Genomic DNA, 21,511 nt, shown 5'->3' with positions numbered 1-21,511 from the left:
AGGAGTATGTACAAGCATGATTCAATCTGAAGAAGAGTAAAGACGAGACCCGAGAATGAAATCAAATATAAAAGAGTAGGAAAAAATATAGGACATCAGAGAAAATGGCTTGACATGCTGTGTGGCACGTCATGAGCTTCATCAGGTTTCAGATTTTGTAAAAAAGGACCACTAATCAATGCTCTTGTCACACCATGTTGGCCTGCGTGTGGACCGTCGTGCAGAGACAGTTCAGTCCAAATTTAAAAAAAGAATAGAAAAGGTAGGAACTTTTAATTCTTAATCGACCCCCTCACCCCAACGCCCCACCTCCTTTTACCCGATGCCACCCCTCCTTTTTATTCTCTCACTCGATTCCTCTCAACTTCCCCAAATATCCTCTACTCTCTCCCCTCTCTATCCAATGTCCTCCATTATCAAGGTAAATTTTTTTCATATATCTTCCTCCTATTTTATTTTTATTATGTCAACCTTTATCCGCTAAACCTAGGCAACCTGCTTTTTATTTTGGTTTTTAGTTAGTTCTTTTATTTCTTTTCTAATTTGTTTGTGTAGACATTGTGCTCTCTTGGTAGGCTGTTGCTTAGTATTTTTGTTTCACTTGTTGAGTTGACAATATTGATATGTATTACTTGAAATTATATTGAGATTGGTGGAGATCACCTTACTTTATGGTTGAACATTGTGATTACAACCTAATACATGCTAGGTATTCGATTAAACGCTTGAATGAAATAAAGTTGTGATTTTGAACATAGTTTTTGGTAGTACTTGTTTGATTATGAGATGGATGATGAATCTTTTAAGTGTGAGGTGGTTGTTCATGTTTGACAATTGCGATTTTGGACATGTTGTCCCCGAGTTCCAACTGACCTCCACCTTGTGCAAGTGATGCTCTTTGTTTCTTCATTACCTCTAAATTTGTCAGGTCCTGTGTAATGCTTAATATAACTTCTTTATTTTGATTTTATAGTCTAAATTAGTGTAGTTTATTGCCGAGTTGTGGTAGCTTTTGTGATGTCTTGGTATGCCGATTTGCTTGGCGTGGCGGTGAATAGCTAGTCTTATTTTGATATGAGATAGTTTGAATCCCCACAAAATTGTTGCTTGTGAATGCGCCAACAAAATAAGTGTGCGGTAGTCTAAGTTCTCGTTAGTGCTTATATTCTATGTGTCATTGTTGATGATGTTTATCTTGTGTAAGTACAATGTCTTGTCGTGCTAAACGTAATAACACTAGCACTTCTAAAGTTGCTTTAAGTAACCACGGGAGAGGTAGATGGGCCGCACCCGTTGAGCATCAACCTATTGAGAAAATTGCAACGAAAGAAAATGACTACGTGCCATGCATGTTTGTTATTTGGTTAGTGAATCCGTATGTGAGGTATTGGTTTCAGCTCAACAAGGATATGATAGAGCCCACTCCTGAGCAAGGCATTAATGAGAAGAAGTTGGAGCGGAAGTACCCAACCTTGCATGACAATATCCAGCACATGTGGATGCAAAATTTATTTCAGATAATGGGCCCATTGATTATAAGCATGGTTAAGGAATTTTATACCAACTGGGAGCCGGGGTTTGAGCTAGATGGAGAGTATGTCATCCCAATTTGGATAAGCAACTGGAATTTGTGTACCATGATATCAGTCTTGTTAAGGGGTTTCCTGAAAATTTTCCATCAATGCTCGAGTCTTTTCTAAGGAGGACACTATAGAAAAGAAGGACACTATACAAGGATTATTGCCATACACTTTGTGGTGTCTAATCTTTGGCTACTTGTTATAGGGACCAAGATAGGTTCCATTCTACTTTGTAGCATAGCTACATGTCTCTGCCTGCCAAGATGATATTGAGGTTGATCAATGTCTGGATTTTTTCCACATCTTATGACACCATGTGACATGCATTCAGATGTGTTTGGTATCTGCATTCATGACCAAGATGAAGATCAGTATGGGGAAGATAATGCTTACCGATATGGCCAAGGTCTAGAACGAGGGTGCGGAGAGGCTTTTCTTTCCAAGCATGCTAGATAAGTTTCTGACAGGCAATGGTGCACCCGAGGATCCCTTTCATGATAGGGAGTTGGATGGGACTACGAGGTTATGTGATACCACAACCATGGATGATACTGTGGGTCCACAGAGTTCTCTAATCACCATGTAGTAAAGGATGACTCGTATGGAAGAGCCTATCCAGTTCAAGTTTGTCGATATGTGGCCTCATGAGCAGGATGAGGAGATGGATATTGCAGAGTTAGAGCTGCAGTCTCCTCTTTCTACTATACTCGGCAGTTTCTACGACTGGAGTAAGGTGGTATATTGCCATATGATGAGGATGTCAACTCTATGGCATCAGATGATGAGCTTTCTAGCACTTCTAATGGTGCCAATGACTAGGCCCGGGCCCTCAGAGAGTCACTTTTACACTCTTGTTCTTTTTACTTTGGATTGAGGACAATGCTTTTTCTTAGGTTTGGGGTGGGTAACTCCTAATGGTTTGTTATTACTTTGTTTTTGTTTGTCACATACCTTTGTTTTGACTTGTTTCTTTCTTTATTAGATTATATGGCCTTTAATGATAACTCTAAATTCTAATTGGCATGTAATAGTTAGTATTTTGTTATTTCATGTTAGTAGCTAAGTTTATTTTAAAATACAAAAAATTCAAAAAACTTAAAATACGCCTTTTATTTTATATTTTATTTTATAGGTAGTTAGTGGTGGCAAAATGGATAAAAGAATAGTTATCCTTTCATATTATCCACTAAATAATGAGTTGGATAATGAATTTTTTAAAAATGGATCTAATATGCATAAGATCCATATTATCCACTAAAAAAATGGATAACCAATGGGTTTCACTTTTATACTTCCAAAAAATTAAACTCGGGGTGATATCTATATTATCCGCCGGTTAACCCATTTTCTATCCATATTAAATATGGGTCAAATCGGATAATTTACTCATTTTTGTATTACCCATTTTTGACCCGACCATGTCTGACCTACCCGCTTGCCACCCCTATAGGTACTGTAGTAACAACCCTTTGGTTGTTGTGCTGTGTTTGTTTTTCAAGGGCCAATTCTTGAACAAGGTGTAGTTAGTTTCTATTTTTTAGGAGTAGAGAATCCGGTGTCGTTGTGAAAATTAGAGGAACTTTTTCTGATTTGTATGCCTAAGTTTAGTGAGTGCCTTAATTCTGATGCGTAGGCTTATGTATTAACTTGTGTGTATGTGCTATAAATGCTTGAATTGTCTCAAGCGCTTTGATTAGAGAGCAGAGATAAATCCGGTCCTGAGTAAGTAGTATGTCAATGTGTGGGTAATATTTTCGTTGATATTCTGTGTATGTCCCGTGATGTCAATAACTTACCCCGAGTGTGTACAAAATGAAATGGTGAGTCTTGTTCAATCTAGAAAGTGAAGGGGTATTTCTTTTGTCACGCCCCAAACCCGGGGGGGCGTGACCGGCACCCGATGCCTTATCTATCCTTGCGTATCAACTTGCGACAAAGGGAATCTGAACATATAATGTCATCCTTTGGCCATGGGGCCACATATTGCAAGACGATTTGCAAAGCAAAATATAAAACGGAACGAAAACTACTACTGGCTAAACATCAATATAAGGCGGGCCCGACAAAGCCGTCATAGCTACTACAGCTGACAAACCAACATATTATACATACAAGGCCTACAAGCCCAACATACTGCACTAACTGACAGAAAACGTCTACAAGCCTCTACTGATGGATATACTGAGATCGGAACAGGGCCCCGACCTATCCATAACCTATATACATATGTATACATAATGTATACAAAACTCTAGACCCGACAACTCCGAAGGACGTGGAGCTTACCGATAAAGCTGAACTCGGGCAACACCTACTGAGGAGGTCTACCCGTCTGTCTATCTGAACCTGCACACATGAAATGCAATGTCCCCAGAAAAAGGGACGTCAGTACGAAATAATGTAACGAGTATGCAAGGCAATAATATAACTAAAAGCTGAAACTAAACTTATAATAATAATAGCTGAAAGTAACTGGGAGTCAAAGATAATTTGAAGATATGCTCACCTGCTGATAGTGACTCAACTCTCTCAATATAGTAAGTAGAATAGTTGTCTGGCCTTATAAGGCTCGGTGTGTGTGTATATATATATATATATATATATATATATATATATATATATATATATATATCTGCTCTACCGTAGTAGGCTCGCTCGTAGGTGCTCAGCCATACTAGGCTCTGTATCTCGGCCAACTGGGCTCGCTCATAGGCGCTCGGCCACAGTAGGCTCGGTATATAACTTACCATCTGATCAGAGGTTGCCCAGTAGGGGCCTGCCCATCGATTATAGCTCGATGGTAATGAAAATATTGTAATACTGCATATATATGCTCTCTGCTCTCTTGACTAGAACAAGAGAATACTCAATTAAATATGAAGTCCCGATAAGATGAATATTATAATTTACGAGACTAGAAAAGTATACATAAATTCGAGAGTATGAACTTCTCTTTATGCCTTGTTATCAAACACATGTAATTACGAGATCATGCCAAAATGAAGGAAGGGCTTAGCCTTAACATACCTGGAGTAGGGAAAAATCTATATAATATTCTTGGATAAGGTTGCACTGTACTCCTTTAGAACCGCAAAATCTTTCATTGCTAAGGTGCTAATAATTCTCGTTGGAATTGTTTTGCTGCAAGAAATTTTGTTGAAAACTTGTTGGATTGAGTTTAGCGTCTGTTTTGAAATGTTTGAATTAGGAAGAAGGCTATATGATTTCTTACTTGATTATTTTAATTCCAAATGAAGCCAAACTTACTAAATGTCTTACACGTAAGTGTCATATGTATATTACTTTAGATGGCCACCTTTCAATCAAGATTGTGAGTCACTTAATTTGAATGGGGGGCTGCCACATCATGCCATTTAATCCTTATCCAATATATACCTAATTAATCAGGTAATATCCCATTACCCAATAATTAACCAATTAACCACATAATTAAGAATTATATCAACTTACTTAAAATACTACTCACTTTTAATATACCTTGTACACTTTACTATCATGATCATGTAGTACCTTGTATGGCACTAGTCCATAAATACCGGTATTATCGCTCGGACCGTATTGTATCTCAAATCAACAACCTTCAATAAAACTCATTTTCTTTGATTCGTTTACCCTTTATCTTTTACGACACGTACTTATTGCTTGTTATAAATAGCATAAATGCTTATAATCTCAAGAAAATCTCATTCCTGAGTCTACGTCAATTAGCTGAAGACGAAACTTTAATCGTATAAAAAGCAAGATGTAACATCCTTCCCCCCTTAGAAATATTCGTCCTTGAATGTTTACTCTTAGATACTTTGGGAATTTTTTTTGGCAAGAGTCTCCTCCGTACACTAGACTAAAACTAACCTATACGCAGCCGGAAAACATACTATACATGCCACACATGGCCAATGTCTATAAATAGCAACGCTTGGCTTCACACAACTGTCCATTATAAATTCTGAGAGTCAAAAATGAGAGCTTACCTGATGACCTACTGGCCTGAATAGAGCTGTGCTGAGGTATCCCACCTCAAGCCATATATTCAGTTTGAAATAGGGAGGGGTATTTAGACTTCATTTCTTCCTCCACTTCCCATGTCATCTCTTCCACATTCTTGCTTCTCCATAAAACCTTCATGGAGGCTACCTCCTTATTTCATAGCTTGCGGATTTGTCTATCTAGGATGGAAACTGGAATTTCCTCGTATGACGAGTCCTCCGTAATCTGTATATCAACCGTGGACACCACCCGGGTAGGATCTCCAATGCACTTTCATAACATAGATACGTGAAAAACCGGATGGACAGACTAAAATTCCGACGGCAATTCCAACTCATAAGCTACTTGGCCCACTCTCCGAATGATCCTATAAGACCCAATATACCGTGGGCTAAGCTTGCCTTTCTTGCCAAACCTCATCACGCCCTTCATAGGCGACACCTTTAAGAATACCCAGTCATTAACTCCGAAATCTAAGTCTCATCGCCGCACGTCAGAATATGACTTCTGATGACTCTGGGCTGTCAACAGTCACTCTCGTATAAGCTTTACTTTCTCTATGGCTTGCTGAACCAGGTCTCACCCATGTAACCCAGATTCTCCAACATCAAACCACCCTATAGGAGATCTGCACTTACGCCAATACAAAGCCTCATACGGAGCCATCTGGATACTGGAGTGGTAGCTGTTATTATATGCAAACTCGATAAGAGGTAAATGTTCATCCTAACTTCTTTTAAATTCCAACACACATGCTTGTAACATATCTTCGAGCGTCTAAATTGTGCGCTCAACTTGTCCATCAGTCTGTGGATGAAAAGTTATGCTGAAATTCACCTGAGTCCCTAGACCTCGCTTAAATGACCTCCAAAAATGTGCTGTAAACTGGGCCCCACGGTCAGATATAATACATACTGGTACTCCATGTAGCCGCACTATCTCCTTAATATATAACCTTGCATAGTCTTCTGCCGTATATGTAGATCTGACCGGTAGAAAATGAGCTGATTTCATGAGCCTATCGACTATCACCCATATGGAATCGAATTTACGATGAAAACGAGGTAAACCCGTGATAAAGTCTATGTTTATCGCCTCCCATTTCCATGTCGGGATCTCTATAGTCTGCATTAGCCCTTCGGGCTTCTGGTGCTCTACCTTCACCTGCTAGTAACTAGGACACTGAGCGATAAACTCAGCAATGTTATTCTTCATACCGTTCCACCAGTACACATCCTTAATGTCATGGTACATCTTCATCGACCCAGGATGAATGGAGTACCACGAATAATGTGCCTCCGACATAATCCTGTCTCGTAGCCCTACTACATCTGGAACACACAGACGAACCCTATATCTGAGAACTCCATCTCCCTTGATCTCTAATAATGGCTTCTCTTGCTGCGAAAATCGCTCTCTGAACTAGACCAACTCTGGATCCTCGTACTGCCTTTCCTTTACTTCAGCTATGAGAGATGATTTTGCAGTATTTTGGAGTAAAACTCCACCATCGTCAGAGTCTACTAACCGAACCCCCAAACAAGCCAATTGATGAATCTCTCTAGTTAATTTTCTTTTTTCGGCCTCTACATGTGCTAAACTACCCATAGATCGGTGACTTAAGGCGTCTGCTACCACATTAGCTTTGCTTGGATGGTAGAGAATGTTAACATCATAATCTTTCAATAACTCAAGCTATCGCCTCTATCGTAAATTCAATTCTTTCTGCTTGAAGATATATTGCAGGCTTTTATGATCTGTAAATACATCAACATGAACGCCATATAAATAATGCCGCCATATCTTAAGTGCATGGATAATTGCAGCTAATTCGAGGTCGTGGGTCGGATAATTCCTCTCGTGCTTCCTTAAATGCCTTGAAGCATACACAATTACCTTCCCATGTTGCATCAGGACACACCCTAACCCGACACTTGAGGCATTACAATACATAGCATAACCATTTGGACCCTCTGGAAGTGCTAGAACTGGCGCTGAGGTCAGCCTGTTCTTAAGCTCTTGGAAACTCTGCTCGTAAGCCTCCGTCCACTGAAACTTAGTTGCTTTCTGTGTCAACTTCGTTAATGGTGCCAAAAGAGAAGAAAAATCCTCTACGAACCTCCGGTAGTATCCGACTAAGCCTAGAAAGCTACGAACCTCTGTTGGAGTGGTAAGTCTAGGCCAGGATTTCACAGCCTCAATCTTTTGAGTGTCTACCTTTATACCTCCATCGAATACAATGTGCCTCAAGAATGCTACAGACTTCAACCAGAACTCACATTTAGAAAACTTAGCATATAATTTACTATCACGGAGGGTTTGGAGTACCGCTCGCAGGTAGTCCGTATGCTCATCCTCTGAACGCGAATAAACCAAAATATCATCAATAAATACTATCACGAACATATCTAAAAATGGCCGAAATAGGCTATTCATCAAGTCCATAAATACGGCACGTGCGTTCGTCAACCCGAAGGACATGACAAGAAACTCGAAGTGGCCATATCGCGTCCTGAAGGCTGTCCTGGGAATATCTTTCAACCGAACTCTGACCTGGTGGTACCCCGACTTCAAATCTATCTTTGAAAAGCATCTAGCTCCCTGCAACTGATCAAACAAGTCATCTATCCTTGGAAGTGGATACTTATTCTTAATAGTTACCTTGTTCAGCTGCCTATAATCGATACACATCCTCAGCGAGCTGTCTTTCTTTCGTACAAATAGTACCGGTGCACCCCAAGGTGAAGTACTGGGCCTGATGAAACCTTTCTCCAGCAAATCTTTTAACTGCTCCTTCAACTCCTTCAATTTGGCAGGTGCCATTTTATACGGAGGGATGGATATTGGTTAAGTTCCCGGAAGCAAATCGATGCCAAAATCAATCTCTCGCTCTAGAGGAATACCTGGAAGTTCATCGGGGAATACATCTGCATACTCTTTGACTACTGGAATAGACTGAAGTGTAGGTATCTCAGCATCTACATCTCTAACTCGCACAATATGATAAATGCACCCTTTGGTGATCATCTTCCTCGCCTTCAGATAAGAAATAAACCTACCTCTGGGTGTCGCTGTATTACCTACCCATTCAAGGACTGGCTCACCCGTAAAATGAAATATAGCTATCTATGCTCAACAATCAACTGTGGCATAGCAAGCTGCCAACTAGTCCATGCCCATGATAGCATCAAAATCCAACATCTCTAGCTTAACTAGGTCGGCTGAGGTCTGACGACCACAAACTGACACCGTACAACCTCGGCAAACCCGTCTAGCAATAATCGATTCTCCGACCGGTGTAGATACCACAAAAGGATCACTTAGTATTTTAGGCACTATACCAAACTTCCCCACGACAAATGGGGTAATACACTATAAAGTATATCCTATATCTATCAAGGCATAAACATCGTGAGAGCAAATGGTCAACCTACCTGTCACAAAGTCTGGTGAGGACTCCTGGTCCTGTCGACCCGCTAAAGCATAGCTACGATTCTGGTTACCACCTGAACTGGAACCTTTACCTCTACCTTGACCTCTACCTGCCGAAGACTGAGACTCATACCCTGAAGGATGCGCAGACATAGATGATCCTGTTGTTGAATTTGTTGGTTGTGCCATACCCCCAGAATCTCTATTTGGGCAATCTTGCATCATATGCCCCGGACATCCACATGTATAACAAGCATCGGAACCGGCTCGGCATTGGCCCAAGTGTCCTCTACCACAGATGTCACACCGCGGCGGAAATGGCCATGTCTGCCCTGAACCTCACTGTCGCTGTAAACCCGATGTCTAAGAGATTTCACCTGGTCCTGACTGAGTATAGCAGTCATACCTATAACCCTGTAGCTGAGGTGGCGGAGGCCTAGGTGGCCATTCGAAGTATTGGGGCCTATAACTGGCCTGAGACTTCTTCTGAGACCTGGCAAACCTCATCCTCTTACGCTGTCCTAACTCAATCCTCTCTGTACCCTGCTATCGACGCCTACCCCTTTCTATATTCTGGGCGAATGCCTGAATCCGGGAGATATCCATACTATCCTGCAATGCAGCGGTGGCACATGCCTCGGTCAACTCTAGGGCCAAACCAACTATAAACCTGTGAATCCTGTCCCGCATAGTAGAAACTATGGATGGTGCATATCTGGCCAATGAGTCAAAACGGAGACTATAATCTCGAACACTCATATTGACCTACTTGAGGGCTAGAAACTGATCGACTCGAGCCTGTTGGATCTCCGCGGTAAGTATTGGTCAAGGATGGCATCCGAAAAATTCTCCCAAATAGTTGGAGGTGCATCACGTCCCCTGGACCTTGCCCATACCTCGTACCAAAGGATGGCTATATCTCGTAGTCGAAAAGCTGCTAGCTCAACTGCCTCTTTCTCCTTGGCATGCATAACCCGAAAGATCCTGTGAAGCTGATCTATGAAATCCTGCGGGTCCTCTCTCTGATCTGTCCCCGTGAACTCTGGAGGACTCAAAGCAATAAACTCTCGGACCCTTGAACTCCTAGAGCCCTAAGAAGATCCTGCACTAGCGGATGCCTGAGCCTGTTGCTGGGTAGCTACCAACTGTGTCAACAAATGCACCGCACTCCTCAAGTCCTGATCCGATGGAAGCGGAGGGGGAACTGGATGTGCAGTCTCCCTAGAAATCTCCTCAAATAGTAGAGGAGCCGGTAATGGTTGAGTAGGGGTCTCTCCCTGGGCCTCCGATTGGGCCCCATCTATTGGGGGTATTCTGCTAGTCCCCTCACCTGCTGTTGTATCTCTTCTATGGCTAGCCGTAATCTTCCTAGTCACCGTCATCTATGCATGCCAACGCCAACGCCAACGCGTAAGTTTAACTCAAATTTCCTATAACTCAGTTCTATAGCACGATTTAGATTTAAAAGAAGGGTAACCAACTCCTAAATACCCTGTAGTCCCCTGCTTATATAATGTGGTGCACAACACATCTATAAACAAGACCCTACTAGATATGGCTTGTAGACTCCCTAGGATAGAACTGCTCTGATACCACCTTTATCATGCCCCAAACCCGGGGGGCGAGACCGGCACCCGATGCCTCATCTATCCTTACGTATCAACTTGCGACTAAGGGATTCTGAACATATAATGTCATTCTTTAGCCATGGGGCCACATATTGCAAGACGATTTGCGAAGCAAAATATAAAACTGAATGAAAACTACTACTGGCTAAATATCAATATAAGGTGGGCCCGACAAGTCCGTCATAGCTACTACAACTGACAAACCAATATATTATACATACAAGGCCTACAAGCCCAACATACTGCATTAACTAACAGGAAAAGTCTACAAGCCTCTACTAATGAATGTACTGAGATCGGAACAGGGCCCCGACCTACCCATAACCTATATATAGAATGTACACAAAACTCTAGACCCAGCAACTTCGAAGGACGTGGAGCTTACCGATAAAGCTGAACTCGGGCAACACCTACTGAGGATGTCCACCCGTCTGTCTATCTGAACCTGCACGCATGAAATGCAGCGTCCCCAGAGAAAGGGACGTTAGTATGAAATAATATACCGAGTATGCAAGGCAATAATATAACTGAAAGCTGAAACTAAACTGATAATAATAATAGCTTAAAGTAACTGGGAGTTAAGATAATCTGAAGATATGCTCACCTGCGGATACTGACTCAACTCTCTCAATATAGTAAGTAGAATAGCTGTCCGGCCTTATAAGGCTCGGTATATATATATATATATATATCTTCTCTACCGTAGTAGGCTCGCTCATAGGCGCTCGGCCATACTAGGCACTGTATCTCGGCCAACTAGGCTCGCTCATAGGCGCTCGACCATAGCAGGCTCGGTATATAACTTACCATCTGTTTAGAGGTTGCCCAATAAGGGCCTGCCCATCTGATCAGAGGTAGCTCAATGGAAAGACAATACTCAATTAAATATGAAGTCCCGATAAGGAGAATATTGTAACTTACGAGACTAGGAAAATATACATAAATTTGGGAGTATGAACTTCTCTTTTTGCCTCGTTATCAAACACATGTAATTACGAGATCATGCCAAAATGAAGGAAGGGTTTAGCCTTAACATACCTGGAGTAGGAAAAAATCCGTATGATATTCTTGGAAAAGGTTGCACCGTACTCCTTTAGAACCGCAAAATCTTTCGTTGCTAAGGTGCTAATAATTCTCGTTGGAATTGTTTTGTTGCAAGAAATGTTGTTGAAAACTTGTTGGATTGAGTTTAGCATCTGTTTTGAAATGTTTGAATTAGGAAGAAGGTTATATGATTTATTAGTTGATTATTTTAAGTACAAATGAAGCCAAATTTACTAAATGTCTTACACGTAAGTGTCATATGTATATTACTTTAGATGGCCACCTTTCAATCAAGATTGTGAGTCACTTCATTTGAATGGGGGCTGCCACATCATGCCATTTAATCCTTATCCAATATATCCCTAATTAATTAGGTAATATCTCATTACCTAATAATTAACCAATTACCCACATAATTAAGAATTATCTCAACTTACTTAAAATACTACTTACTTTTAACATACCTTGTACGCCTTACTATCATGGTCATGTAGTACCTTGTATGGTACTAGTCCATAAATATCGGGTATTATCGCTCAGACCGTATTGTATCTCAAATCAACAACCTTCAATAAAACTCATTTTCTTTGATTCGTTTACCCTTTATCTTTCACGGCACGTACTTATTTCTTGTTATAAGTAGCATAAATGCTTATAATCTCAAAAAATCTTATCCCCGAGTCTACGTCAATTAACTGAAGACGAAACTTTAATCGTACGAAAAGCGAGATGTAACATCTTTGTTATGCCCTTTTGTCCACCAAAATTTGTATGTCCTACAAGCATAACTCTTTGGTTTAATCTAATCATGTTTTTGAACCTTTCACCTCTAGTGATCACTTGAATTTGTAATGAGCTTTTGAAAAGTTAAGGGAGGCGTGATTGGAGTTTTGAGTGAAACCTATAAAATAGGAGAAAATGTACATTATTGTGAAAGAAATATGGAACTCACACCAAATTTTTGACTTCTTTTACGGGGGTCTAACCTCATTACTCGAAGACATCTTACCTTATTAACCATTTATGCCACCAATTCGAAGATGCTCACATTGAAGTTGTAATCCGCAAGCTTTGGCAAATCGGCCTCTTTAGTTTTTTGTGAGGGACTAGCATTGTTCCTCTGATTTGTCTCCTGCCATTTCGGTTGGACACTTGTCTTCTATCAGCATCTTGTCTGGAAGGTCTGTAATAAGGATTATAACAACCCCTCAAATTTTTGTCTTATAGTGGTCATTAGTTCGGACTAGTGTGTCTTCTTCTAATCGGAGCTTGATACTATACCGTTTATGTACACAATTTCAGGCCATCGAGGGGAATCCTTGAAGGCTTTTTTTCCAACCTTCTTGTAGCTTCCTAACTTCTAGCGTTCAAGTTATTTGCAAAAGCTATTGAGGTCCATTTGTCCGGTCCCAGAGGCAACACCATTTTGACTGATCTACGAACTCCCGAACTAATTCATTGCGTCCCTATTGGATCTTGAAAATGTCCTCCATTCGCTTTTTCACCTTCTTGCTCTGATGTGTTCCTTCACAAAGGCATCTGCAAGCTCTGAAGATGAACCAATTGAATTTTTGCGGAGAAGAGAAAACCATGTTTATGCCCCTTTTGTGTATGCTATGACGTGATCCCGAGGATCTGATGTGCTATTGTATTTCAGAATATCAGGCATCTTGAACTTCTTTGGTATCAATAATAGGGCAGAACTTGGCTTCCAAGGTTAACAAGAGTATTTGTCCATGTCTATCCTCTTTGATGACGGTTGAAACACTGAAACTTTGGTTGACACGTTTGTTCTGTTTCTTAATCTATTTAACAAATATTCTGCAAAGTTAATATAGAAATTATAATTTCAAAGTACCTGTTGTACATGAACCTCCAACCCCAATTTCACCAGGTAGTCCCTCGATGTCGGAATTTCTTGATACGAAATTTGGAGTCTCATCAGCTGGTTCTAATCACAATGGAGGAACTACTAGTGTTCATGCATATGCATTGTTAGTTTATGCCATCAACACCTCTCTGATCTGATTGTTTTACGCCTGCTTCTGAGTTATGAAACTTCTCATTATTTCTTTTAATCCGGTTGCTTTATGCCCCTACTAAAAGTTCTCTCGGGGGAAATTCTCCCTGGATGGGCGCGGTAAATTTCCAGTGCTCTGATCATCCGTAGTTTCTCCCTTCGGTAAGGCTTGGTCCACTTTTTGAGATGGATCAATTGTTTGATTTTTGATTTCAAACATTCTACTCCTTCAGATCGTAGTTAACATGTGAGAATCAAAAGCGAAATAAGGAAGTCGTAGAAATATCAACTCTGTTTTAAAATGAATGCACAATTTCTTTTGTCGCCCGGTTCGCACCAAAACGTTTAACCTAAATTTTGCTTATTATGCTTAATCAATTAAATTTATATAATTATGCCTCGAGAAATTGATTCAATCAAATTAAGTTGATCTTTGTTAACGGGTGTCAGATAGAAGCTAATGATTGCAAAAAAAATAAAATAATGTAAATGTAATAAAGAAGAAAGAAAGAGCTTTTGACTAATTGATCCTATGTGTTGATCTAATAGTTGATCGTGACCAAAGGAGAGTAGCAATTTTAGTATAGTTACAGTAGGAATGCGCTAATCAGAATTGGTACAAATGAGAGAAGAGGGATATTTATACTTTAATATTTACATAATTGCTCCCCTAATTTCTCGCCTAGCCATTATTCGTATTATCTGCAGTAGATGCAAATCTCCGCGGTTATGCTTACATGAGGCATAACTAATGGGTGCAATTATAAGCATATCCTACGTATCTCGGAGTCCGGTATCACTAGGTGAGTACTAATATGGACCTTTGTGGCTTTTCAGTGTGTTGATTCCAAGGCTTTCCTTATCCAAGAATGAGTTGTACTATTCCAGAGATGATGGGTTGCTCAAGATGACAAGGTGTCGTCTAGGAAATACTTGACTTGTGTCACTCATCACACTGGCCACATCTCATGGTCGTATTTTACCAATACAAGTGTGGCATGCGATAATACAACTAAAAGTATGAACTTACTTTGCTAATCTTAAAGGGGTGCTCTTTTAGGCCAAAAATATGCTAAAATTGAAGTCGGGAAACTAACGCCCTAAATCGCTGTGCATATGCCAATGTTGAACTTTATATTCGGATTCGGTGCAATAATTTATGCTCTTGGTCATTTTATCTAAAAATCATGCTTGTTATTATTTGCTTTAACTGTGCACCTTATTATCTATATCTGATATTTCTTGATTTTATCTCTAAGTTGCTTATGATTATGAATTGCTCATGTTATGAGAGTAAGTATAATTTTTGTCAAAACTTCACCCCTACTTCGTTGGGGTTAGAGTGGATACTTATTGAGTTCTTGTTGTCTTTTGTACTCATACTATACTCTTGTATATTTTTGTGCAAATTCTGGCATTGGTCCTAACGCTGTTCAAGAGGGAGCTTACGAGCATGATTCGAAGACTTCTTGGTAAGATGTTGTGCTTAGATTTGAAGCTTATAGAGTTCTCATCTATCTTATCTACTATTTCTTATTCCGAATAGTATTTGTACTTGAGACTATGTTGCATTTTGTTTAGTGGCTCATGACTTGTACTACTGGTTCGTGGGAGTTTATTGTAGTATTTTTACACTTTTCTGTTGATTTTAGATTTATATTTGCATTTATCTATATTATGATAGTTGAACATTTATTATATTGCCTCTGTTATGGTTATCTCTATGTATTGGTTTGCCTAGCGAGTTGAGTTAGGTGCCATCACGACCATAGTGAGATTTGTTCATGACAATATTGTACCAGAACTCTACACTCATAGGTTATACGATTCATGAGCATGTCTAGTAAAGTCTTGTGGATTAGTATGTAGATGTCTATACTTATTTTTGAGGGACTACAGGGCATTTAAGAAACTTTGCCTTTTCTTTCTTTTCTAATCGTGCGATTTTATTTCATCATAATGTTTGAATCTTTACCTTTTTATTCTCACACAGATAGTGAGGACACATGCATCGGTAGCTAGTGAGTAGGAGCAAGTACCTCAAGCCAGAGCTGGGAGATAGAGGATTTAGGGCAGGGCTCGAGCTTAGACTAGGGCTCATACAATAACAACTAGGAGAGGTAGAACACCTATTGTCACTCGTAGACATGCTAGAGCAATTCTAGCAGGTGATTAGGTCCCATATAAGGTTATTCCGCCAGGTCAAACATAGGTTACTAAGGACTTTATGCTACTCCAATGCTTTAGGAGACGATGATATGAATTATGAGTTTCTTTGAGAGTATGGCATAAGTAGGGATGACTCCTATGGACCAAACTATTTCTCAAGCATGAGGGGGAGCCCAGACCCCACTACTCATACTGTAGAGCAGGCTGCTATGTTTAGACTCTAGGAGTTCCACTAGTTGAGGTATTTAAGATTATAGTTGCAACACGGCCAGTGGTTAGGACCACTATGATTGTTGAAGAGAAGAAGATGATGGATCGATTCCAGAAGTTAGATCCTACCCGTTTTAATGGAGGTCCCTCAGTTGATGCTCAGGATTTTCTAGATAGGTGCCATGAGATTCAATATAATTTGGGTCTTGTGGAGTCCAATGGGGTTAATTTCACTATTTTTTAGTTGAGAGGACCAATAAAGAGGTGGTGGTAGACTTACGATTAGGGTAGGCTAGCAAGGTCACTTCCCCTTAGTTTGACTCAGTTTTCGGCTCTCTTCTTGGAGAAGTTCATTGCACTCACCAGGAGGGATGAGTTGAGTAGTAGTTTGAGCATCAATAGTGGGATCACATGTAAGTTATTGAGTATGAGATGAGGTTTATACAATTATATTGATATGTATCTTTCTTAATCCCTACGAGACAAAGAAGATGAGGAGATTTATTGAGGGTCTCAATTTTGGCATTCAATTTAGAATGGAATTATAGACTGAGACACGTACTATGTTTGATTAGGCTGTGGAGATATCTAGGAGGATGGAGCGCATTAGCATGTATCTGAGATAGGAGCGTGAGGCCAAGAAGACATGCGGTAGTGGTAGATTCAATTGTGCCTCTTTTGGAGGCAAGGGTCAGTATGGTAGAGGTCCAACTGTAGGCAAGTTTAGTTAGCACTTCAGACTTGTCATGGTGCTCCAATCAACCATGGTTCAAATGGTAATCGTTGGGGGAAGCCGTTGTACAGTGCACCTCTAACGTATGATTTCTACAGTGTTTCTTTGGTGCAAAATTCTTTTAATGGTTATTCGGGTCACCAAGGGTAGTCTCAACCCCAACAACCTCACTAATAAAAGGGTTTCTATGAGTATGGAGACTTAGGGTATATCAACAAAAAATGTCCTAGATTGTAAATTAGAACGCCTCAATAGAAGTACTTGAGCCATGATTCTAACCCCAATTGTTGCATCACCAGTTCAGCTAGGTAAAGGTGGAGGACAACCAGGTAGAGGCCATGTTAGAGGAGGAGGAAAAACATGTAACAGTCATGCTTGTTGCTAAGCTTTTCCTAGTAAACCTAAGGCGGTAGCGTTTGATGCAGTTATCACTGTAACGACTCAATCGGTTATTTGTGTATTTGAGACTCATTTTCTTATTTAATGATTCCCGTATGTTTCTATGTTATTTTGTGACTTGCGGGGATGGCTGATTTGATTTCGGGAAAGTTTTTAAGTGAATTGGAGTACTTAGTTTCAAGATTGAAAGTTTAAGTTATAATATTGGATCGAGGTTTGACATTTGGGTAAACAACTTCGGAATAGTATTTTTATGGTTCCAATTGGTTCGTATGGTGAGTTTGGACTTATGCATATGTTCAATTTTGGATTTGGAGGTTCCTAAGTTGATTTGGCTATAATTGTCGGAAGTTGGAAAGTTGAATATTTGAAAGGTTTATAGGTTTGACCGGGAGTTGACTTTGAGGTTATTGGGGTCGGATTTTTGTTTTGGTACTTTGAGTATGTTCATTATGTCACTTGAGGACTTGTGTGATAAATTTGGGGTTATTCCGAGTTGGTTAGACGTGGTTTGACATGAGTTTTGAAAGTTAGAAGTCGATTAGTTCATTAAGCTTGAATTCAGGTGTTTATATCGTCATTCAGTAAGTTGTACTTATTAAACTATCGAGCCCATGTACTCGTTGACACCAGATTATGAGATGGTATTTCAGATATATCGCTATATTGCTACCATTATTTATTTTATTTCGTTTTTGAGACTATTTCCTTATTGTTATTGGAGTTTATTTCTGTATATTGAATGTTGGCTTGCATAGCAAGCAGTGTTATGCGTTGTCATAGCTTTTGTGCGATTTGGGGTCGTGACAAGTTGGTAATAGATCACTAGGTTGCTTAGGTCTCACGAGTCATGAGCAAGTCTAGTAGAATCTTATAGATCAGTACAGAGTCGTATGTACATATATTCGAGAGGCTACATGGCTATTAGGAAAACTTCATTACTTTCATTCTTTATCGTGCATATTTGTTTATCCTTAAGTTTGAATTGTTGCTTTTTCTATTCTCTCACAGATGGTGAATACGCGATTGTCTGGTTCAGCTGAGCAAGCGCCCGTACCCAGTCTAGGGATGTGAGGGGCGGGGTTGAGGCCATGGTAAGGGAAGCGCAAGCGCCGTAGCTAGAGCCCCTAATCGTGCAGCTGCTGTGGAGCCACAAGTAGGTCCTGTTGAGGATCGGTTCATGACTATAAGGATGAGCCGGGGTACCAGCTCAGGTTCCCCAGGGCTTATTTGTTTCACCGGTCGTTCAGGATGCTTTGGTCCATATGATTAGCTTGTTCAAGAGTATGTCTCAAGCGAGGGAATTTCCTACTATACTATCTACTTCCCAGGTAGGGGGCGGAGCGCAGACTTCAGCTACCTGTACCCAGAGCAGGCGGCCCATAGTTCTTGGACTCCTGTAGTGTTACTAGTGGGGGAGTTCAGCCTATTAGTGGCCCGCAGCTTGAGGGTAGGCTCGCGATGTCAGATGATGAGCTAAAGATGTTAGATAAGTTTACCAAGTGGCATCCTCCTCATATTTAATGGTATGCCTTTAGAGGATTCTAAGGGATTCTTAGATCGTTGCCATGAGATTCTACGCAATTTGGACTCGTCGAGTCCAATGGAGTTGACTTCACCACCTTCCTAATGTAGGGTCTAGCTCAGAGGTGGTGGCAGGTTTATGAGATGGGTCGACCATAAGGATCACCTTCTTTTACCTGGGCTTAGTTCTCCTAGGTCTTTTCGGAGCATTTCATACCCCGTACTAGGGGAGAGGAGTTGAGGAGGCAGTTTAAGTACCTGCAGCAGGGTCTGATGTCAGTTACTGAGTATGAGATGAGGTTCACAATGTTTTCCCGTCATGGGATTATTTTGGTACCCACTAAGGAGGAGAAAGTGAGAATATCCATTAATGGACTTCACCACGGTATTCACATCGCTATGGATAGAGAGGTGGAGACCGGGACTCCATGTCACCAGGTTGTGGAGATAGCACATTATATTGAGCACATTCGCATTGAGACCAGAGAGATGATATAGGGTAGGGATAAGAGGTACTGGCATTCAGGGAGTTTAAGTGGTGCCTCACCTGGAGGCCGAGGTCGATTTAGGAAAGGCCAGTCTAGCAAGATAACTTATAATTCACTGCCACCCAGTGTAAGAGCTTTTGTGCGGTCTTCATTTGGTACACTTCCAACATAGAGTTCTCATCGTACTCCATCTGTTCAGGGTTCATCTGTACCCGGTTCTTTTAGTGGATATTCCAATTCAAGGGGTCCGACTCAGGTCCCACATTCATTCTCAGTTAGAGGTTGCTATGAGTGTGGAGAGTTAGGTCATGTCAAGAAGTATTTCCCCTATTTTCACAGAGGCCCATTCCTACACCAGATTCTACACCGCCTGCTCAGCCAACTCGGGGTGGAGGTCATCTAGGACGTGGCCGTCCTAGTGGGGGAGCTCAGTCTAGTGGAGGTCAGGTCACATTCTATTGTTTCCGTGTACCACAAGAATGCTTTAGTATTGTTTGATCCTGGTTCCACTTATTCATATGTGCCATCATACTTTGCTTCTTGTCTGGATATGCCTCGTGGTTCTCTTGATTCTTCTATGCATGTGTCTAAACCTGTTGGTGATTCTATTGTGGTAGATCGAGTATATCGGTCCTGTGTGGTCACCATTTGTGGTTTTGAGATGAGGGCAAACTTTCTTTTATTAAATATGGTGGATTTTGATGTGATCTTGGGTATGGAATGGTTATCTTCATACCATGTGTTTTGGATTGTCACGCTAAGACTATGACATTGGCGATGCCGGGCTGCCGAGGTTGGAGTGGATGGGTTCTCTTAGTTGCGCTCCTAGTAGAGTAATCTCATTTTTGAAGGCTCGACGGATAGTTGAGAAGGGATGTTTGGCGTTTAGCCTTTGTCAGAGATGTTAGTAGTGATACTCCATCTGTTGAGTCAGTTCCAGTAGTAAGGGAGTTTTCGGATGTGTTTCCATCAGACCTACCAGGCAAGCCAACTGATAGAGATATTGATTTCGACATTGATTTTGCACCGGGCATGCAACCTATCTCCATTACTTTGTATTGTATGGCTCCAACGAAGTTGAAGGAACTGAAGGAATAATTGCAAGAGTTGCTGGATAAGGGGTTCATCAGGCCTAGTGTTTCATTGTTGGGGTTCGCCGGTGTTGTTTGTTAAGAAGAAGGATGGGTCAATGAGAATATGTATTGACTATCAATAGTTGAATAAGTTGACCATCAAGAACAAGTATCCATCGTCGCGCATTGATGACTTATTTGATCAGCTTCAAGGTGCTAGGGTATTCTCGAAGATTGACTTGGGATTGGGGTATCACCAGTTGAAGATTATAGCTTCATACATCCCTAAGACTATTTTCGGGACTCGTTATAGGCATTATGAGTTTTTGGTGATGTCATTTGAGTTGACTAATGCCCTTGCAACTTTCATGCACTTGATGAACAGTGTGTTCCAGCTTTATTTGGATTCTTTATTATTGTGTTCATTGATGATATATTGGTGTATTCCCGTAGTAGGGAGGAGCATGAACAACATTTGAGGATCGTGCTCCAGACTTTGAGGGAAAAGAAACTATATTCTAAGTTCTCCAAGTGCGAGTTTTGGTTAGACTCGGTGGAATTCTTGGGTCATGCTGTATCTAGTGATGGGATCAAGGTGGACTGGAAGAATATTGAGGCAGTTTAGAGTTGGCCCAGACCTTCTACCATTACAAAGATCATGAGCTTCTTGGGTCTGGTTGGATATTACCGTCACTTCATAGAGGGAATTTTGTATATTGCAGCCCCATTGACTAGGTTGAATTAGAAGGTCACTGCATTTAGGTGATAAGATGCGTGTGAGGAGAGTTTTCAAAAGCTCAAGATAGCATTGACTACGGATCTAGTATTGGTTTTGCCTTCAAGATCGGGGTCCTATATGATTTATTATGATACTTTGTGGGTTGGCACCGGGTGTGTGTTGATGCAGGATAGTAGGGTGATTGACTATGCGTCGCGCCAATTGAAGCCCCATGAGAATAACTTCCCAGTGCATGATTTGGAGTTAGCACCTATTATACACGCGCTCAAGATTTTGAGGCATTACTTATATGGCGTGTCTTGTGAGGTGTATATAGATCATTAGAGTCTTTAACATCTATTCAAGCAAAAGGATCTAAACATGAGGCAGTGGAGGTGGTTGGAGCTATTGAAGGACTACGATATCACCATTCTTTATCGTCTTGGGAAGGCCAATATATGGTAGCAGACACCTTGAGTAGAAAG

At 40.7% G+C, this 21,511-nt stretch overlaps 1 long non-coding RNA gene across 1 annotated transcript; it reads left to right on the top strand.

Moving 5' to 3' along the window:
- The first annotated feature begins 208 nt into the window (after positions 1–208).
- LOC108943605 (uncharacterized) lies at positions 209–2,681 on the top strand. The gene is made up of 2 exons (XR_001967537.3): positions 209–421; positions 1,252–2,681. It is a non-coding gene; the product is annotated as an uncharacterized lncRNA (long non-coding RNA).
- Positions 2,682–21,511: the final 18,830 nt, after the last annotated feature.

The sequence above is a fragment of the Nicotiana tomentosiformis genome, chromosome 1, assembly GCF_000390325.3.
Source record: "Nicotiana tomentosiformis chromosome 1, ASM39032v3, whole genome shotgun sequence".
NCBI classification, from domain to species: Eukaryota; Viridiplantae; Streptophyta; class Magnoliopsida; order Solanales; family Solanaceae; genus Nicotiana; species Nicotiana tomentosiformis.
This window is presented reverse-complemented; position numbering and strand designations above follow the sequence as displayed.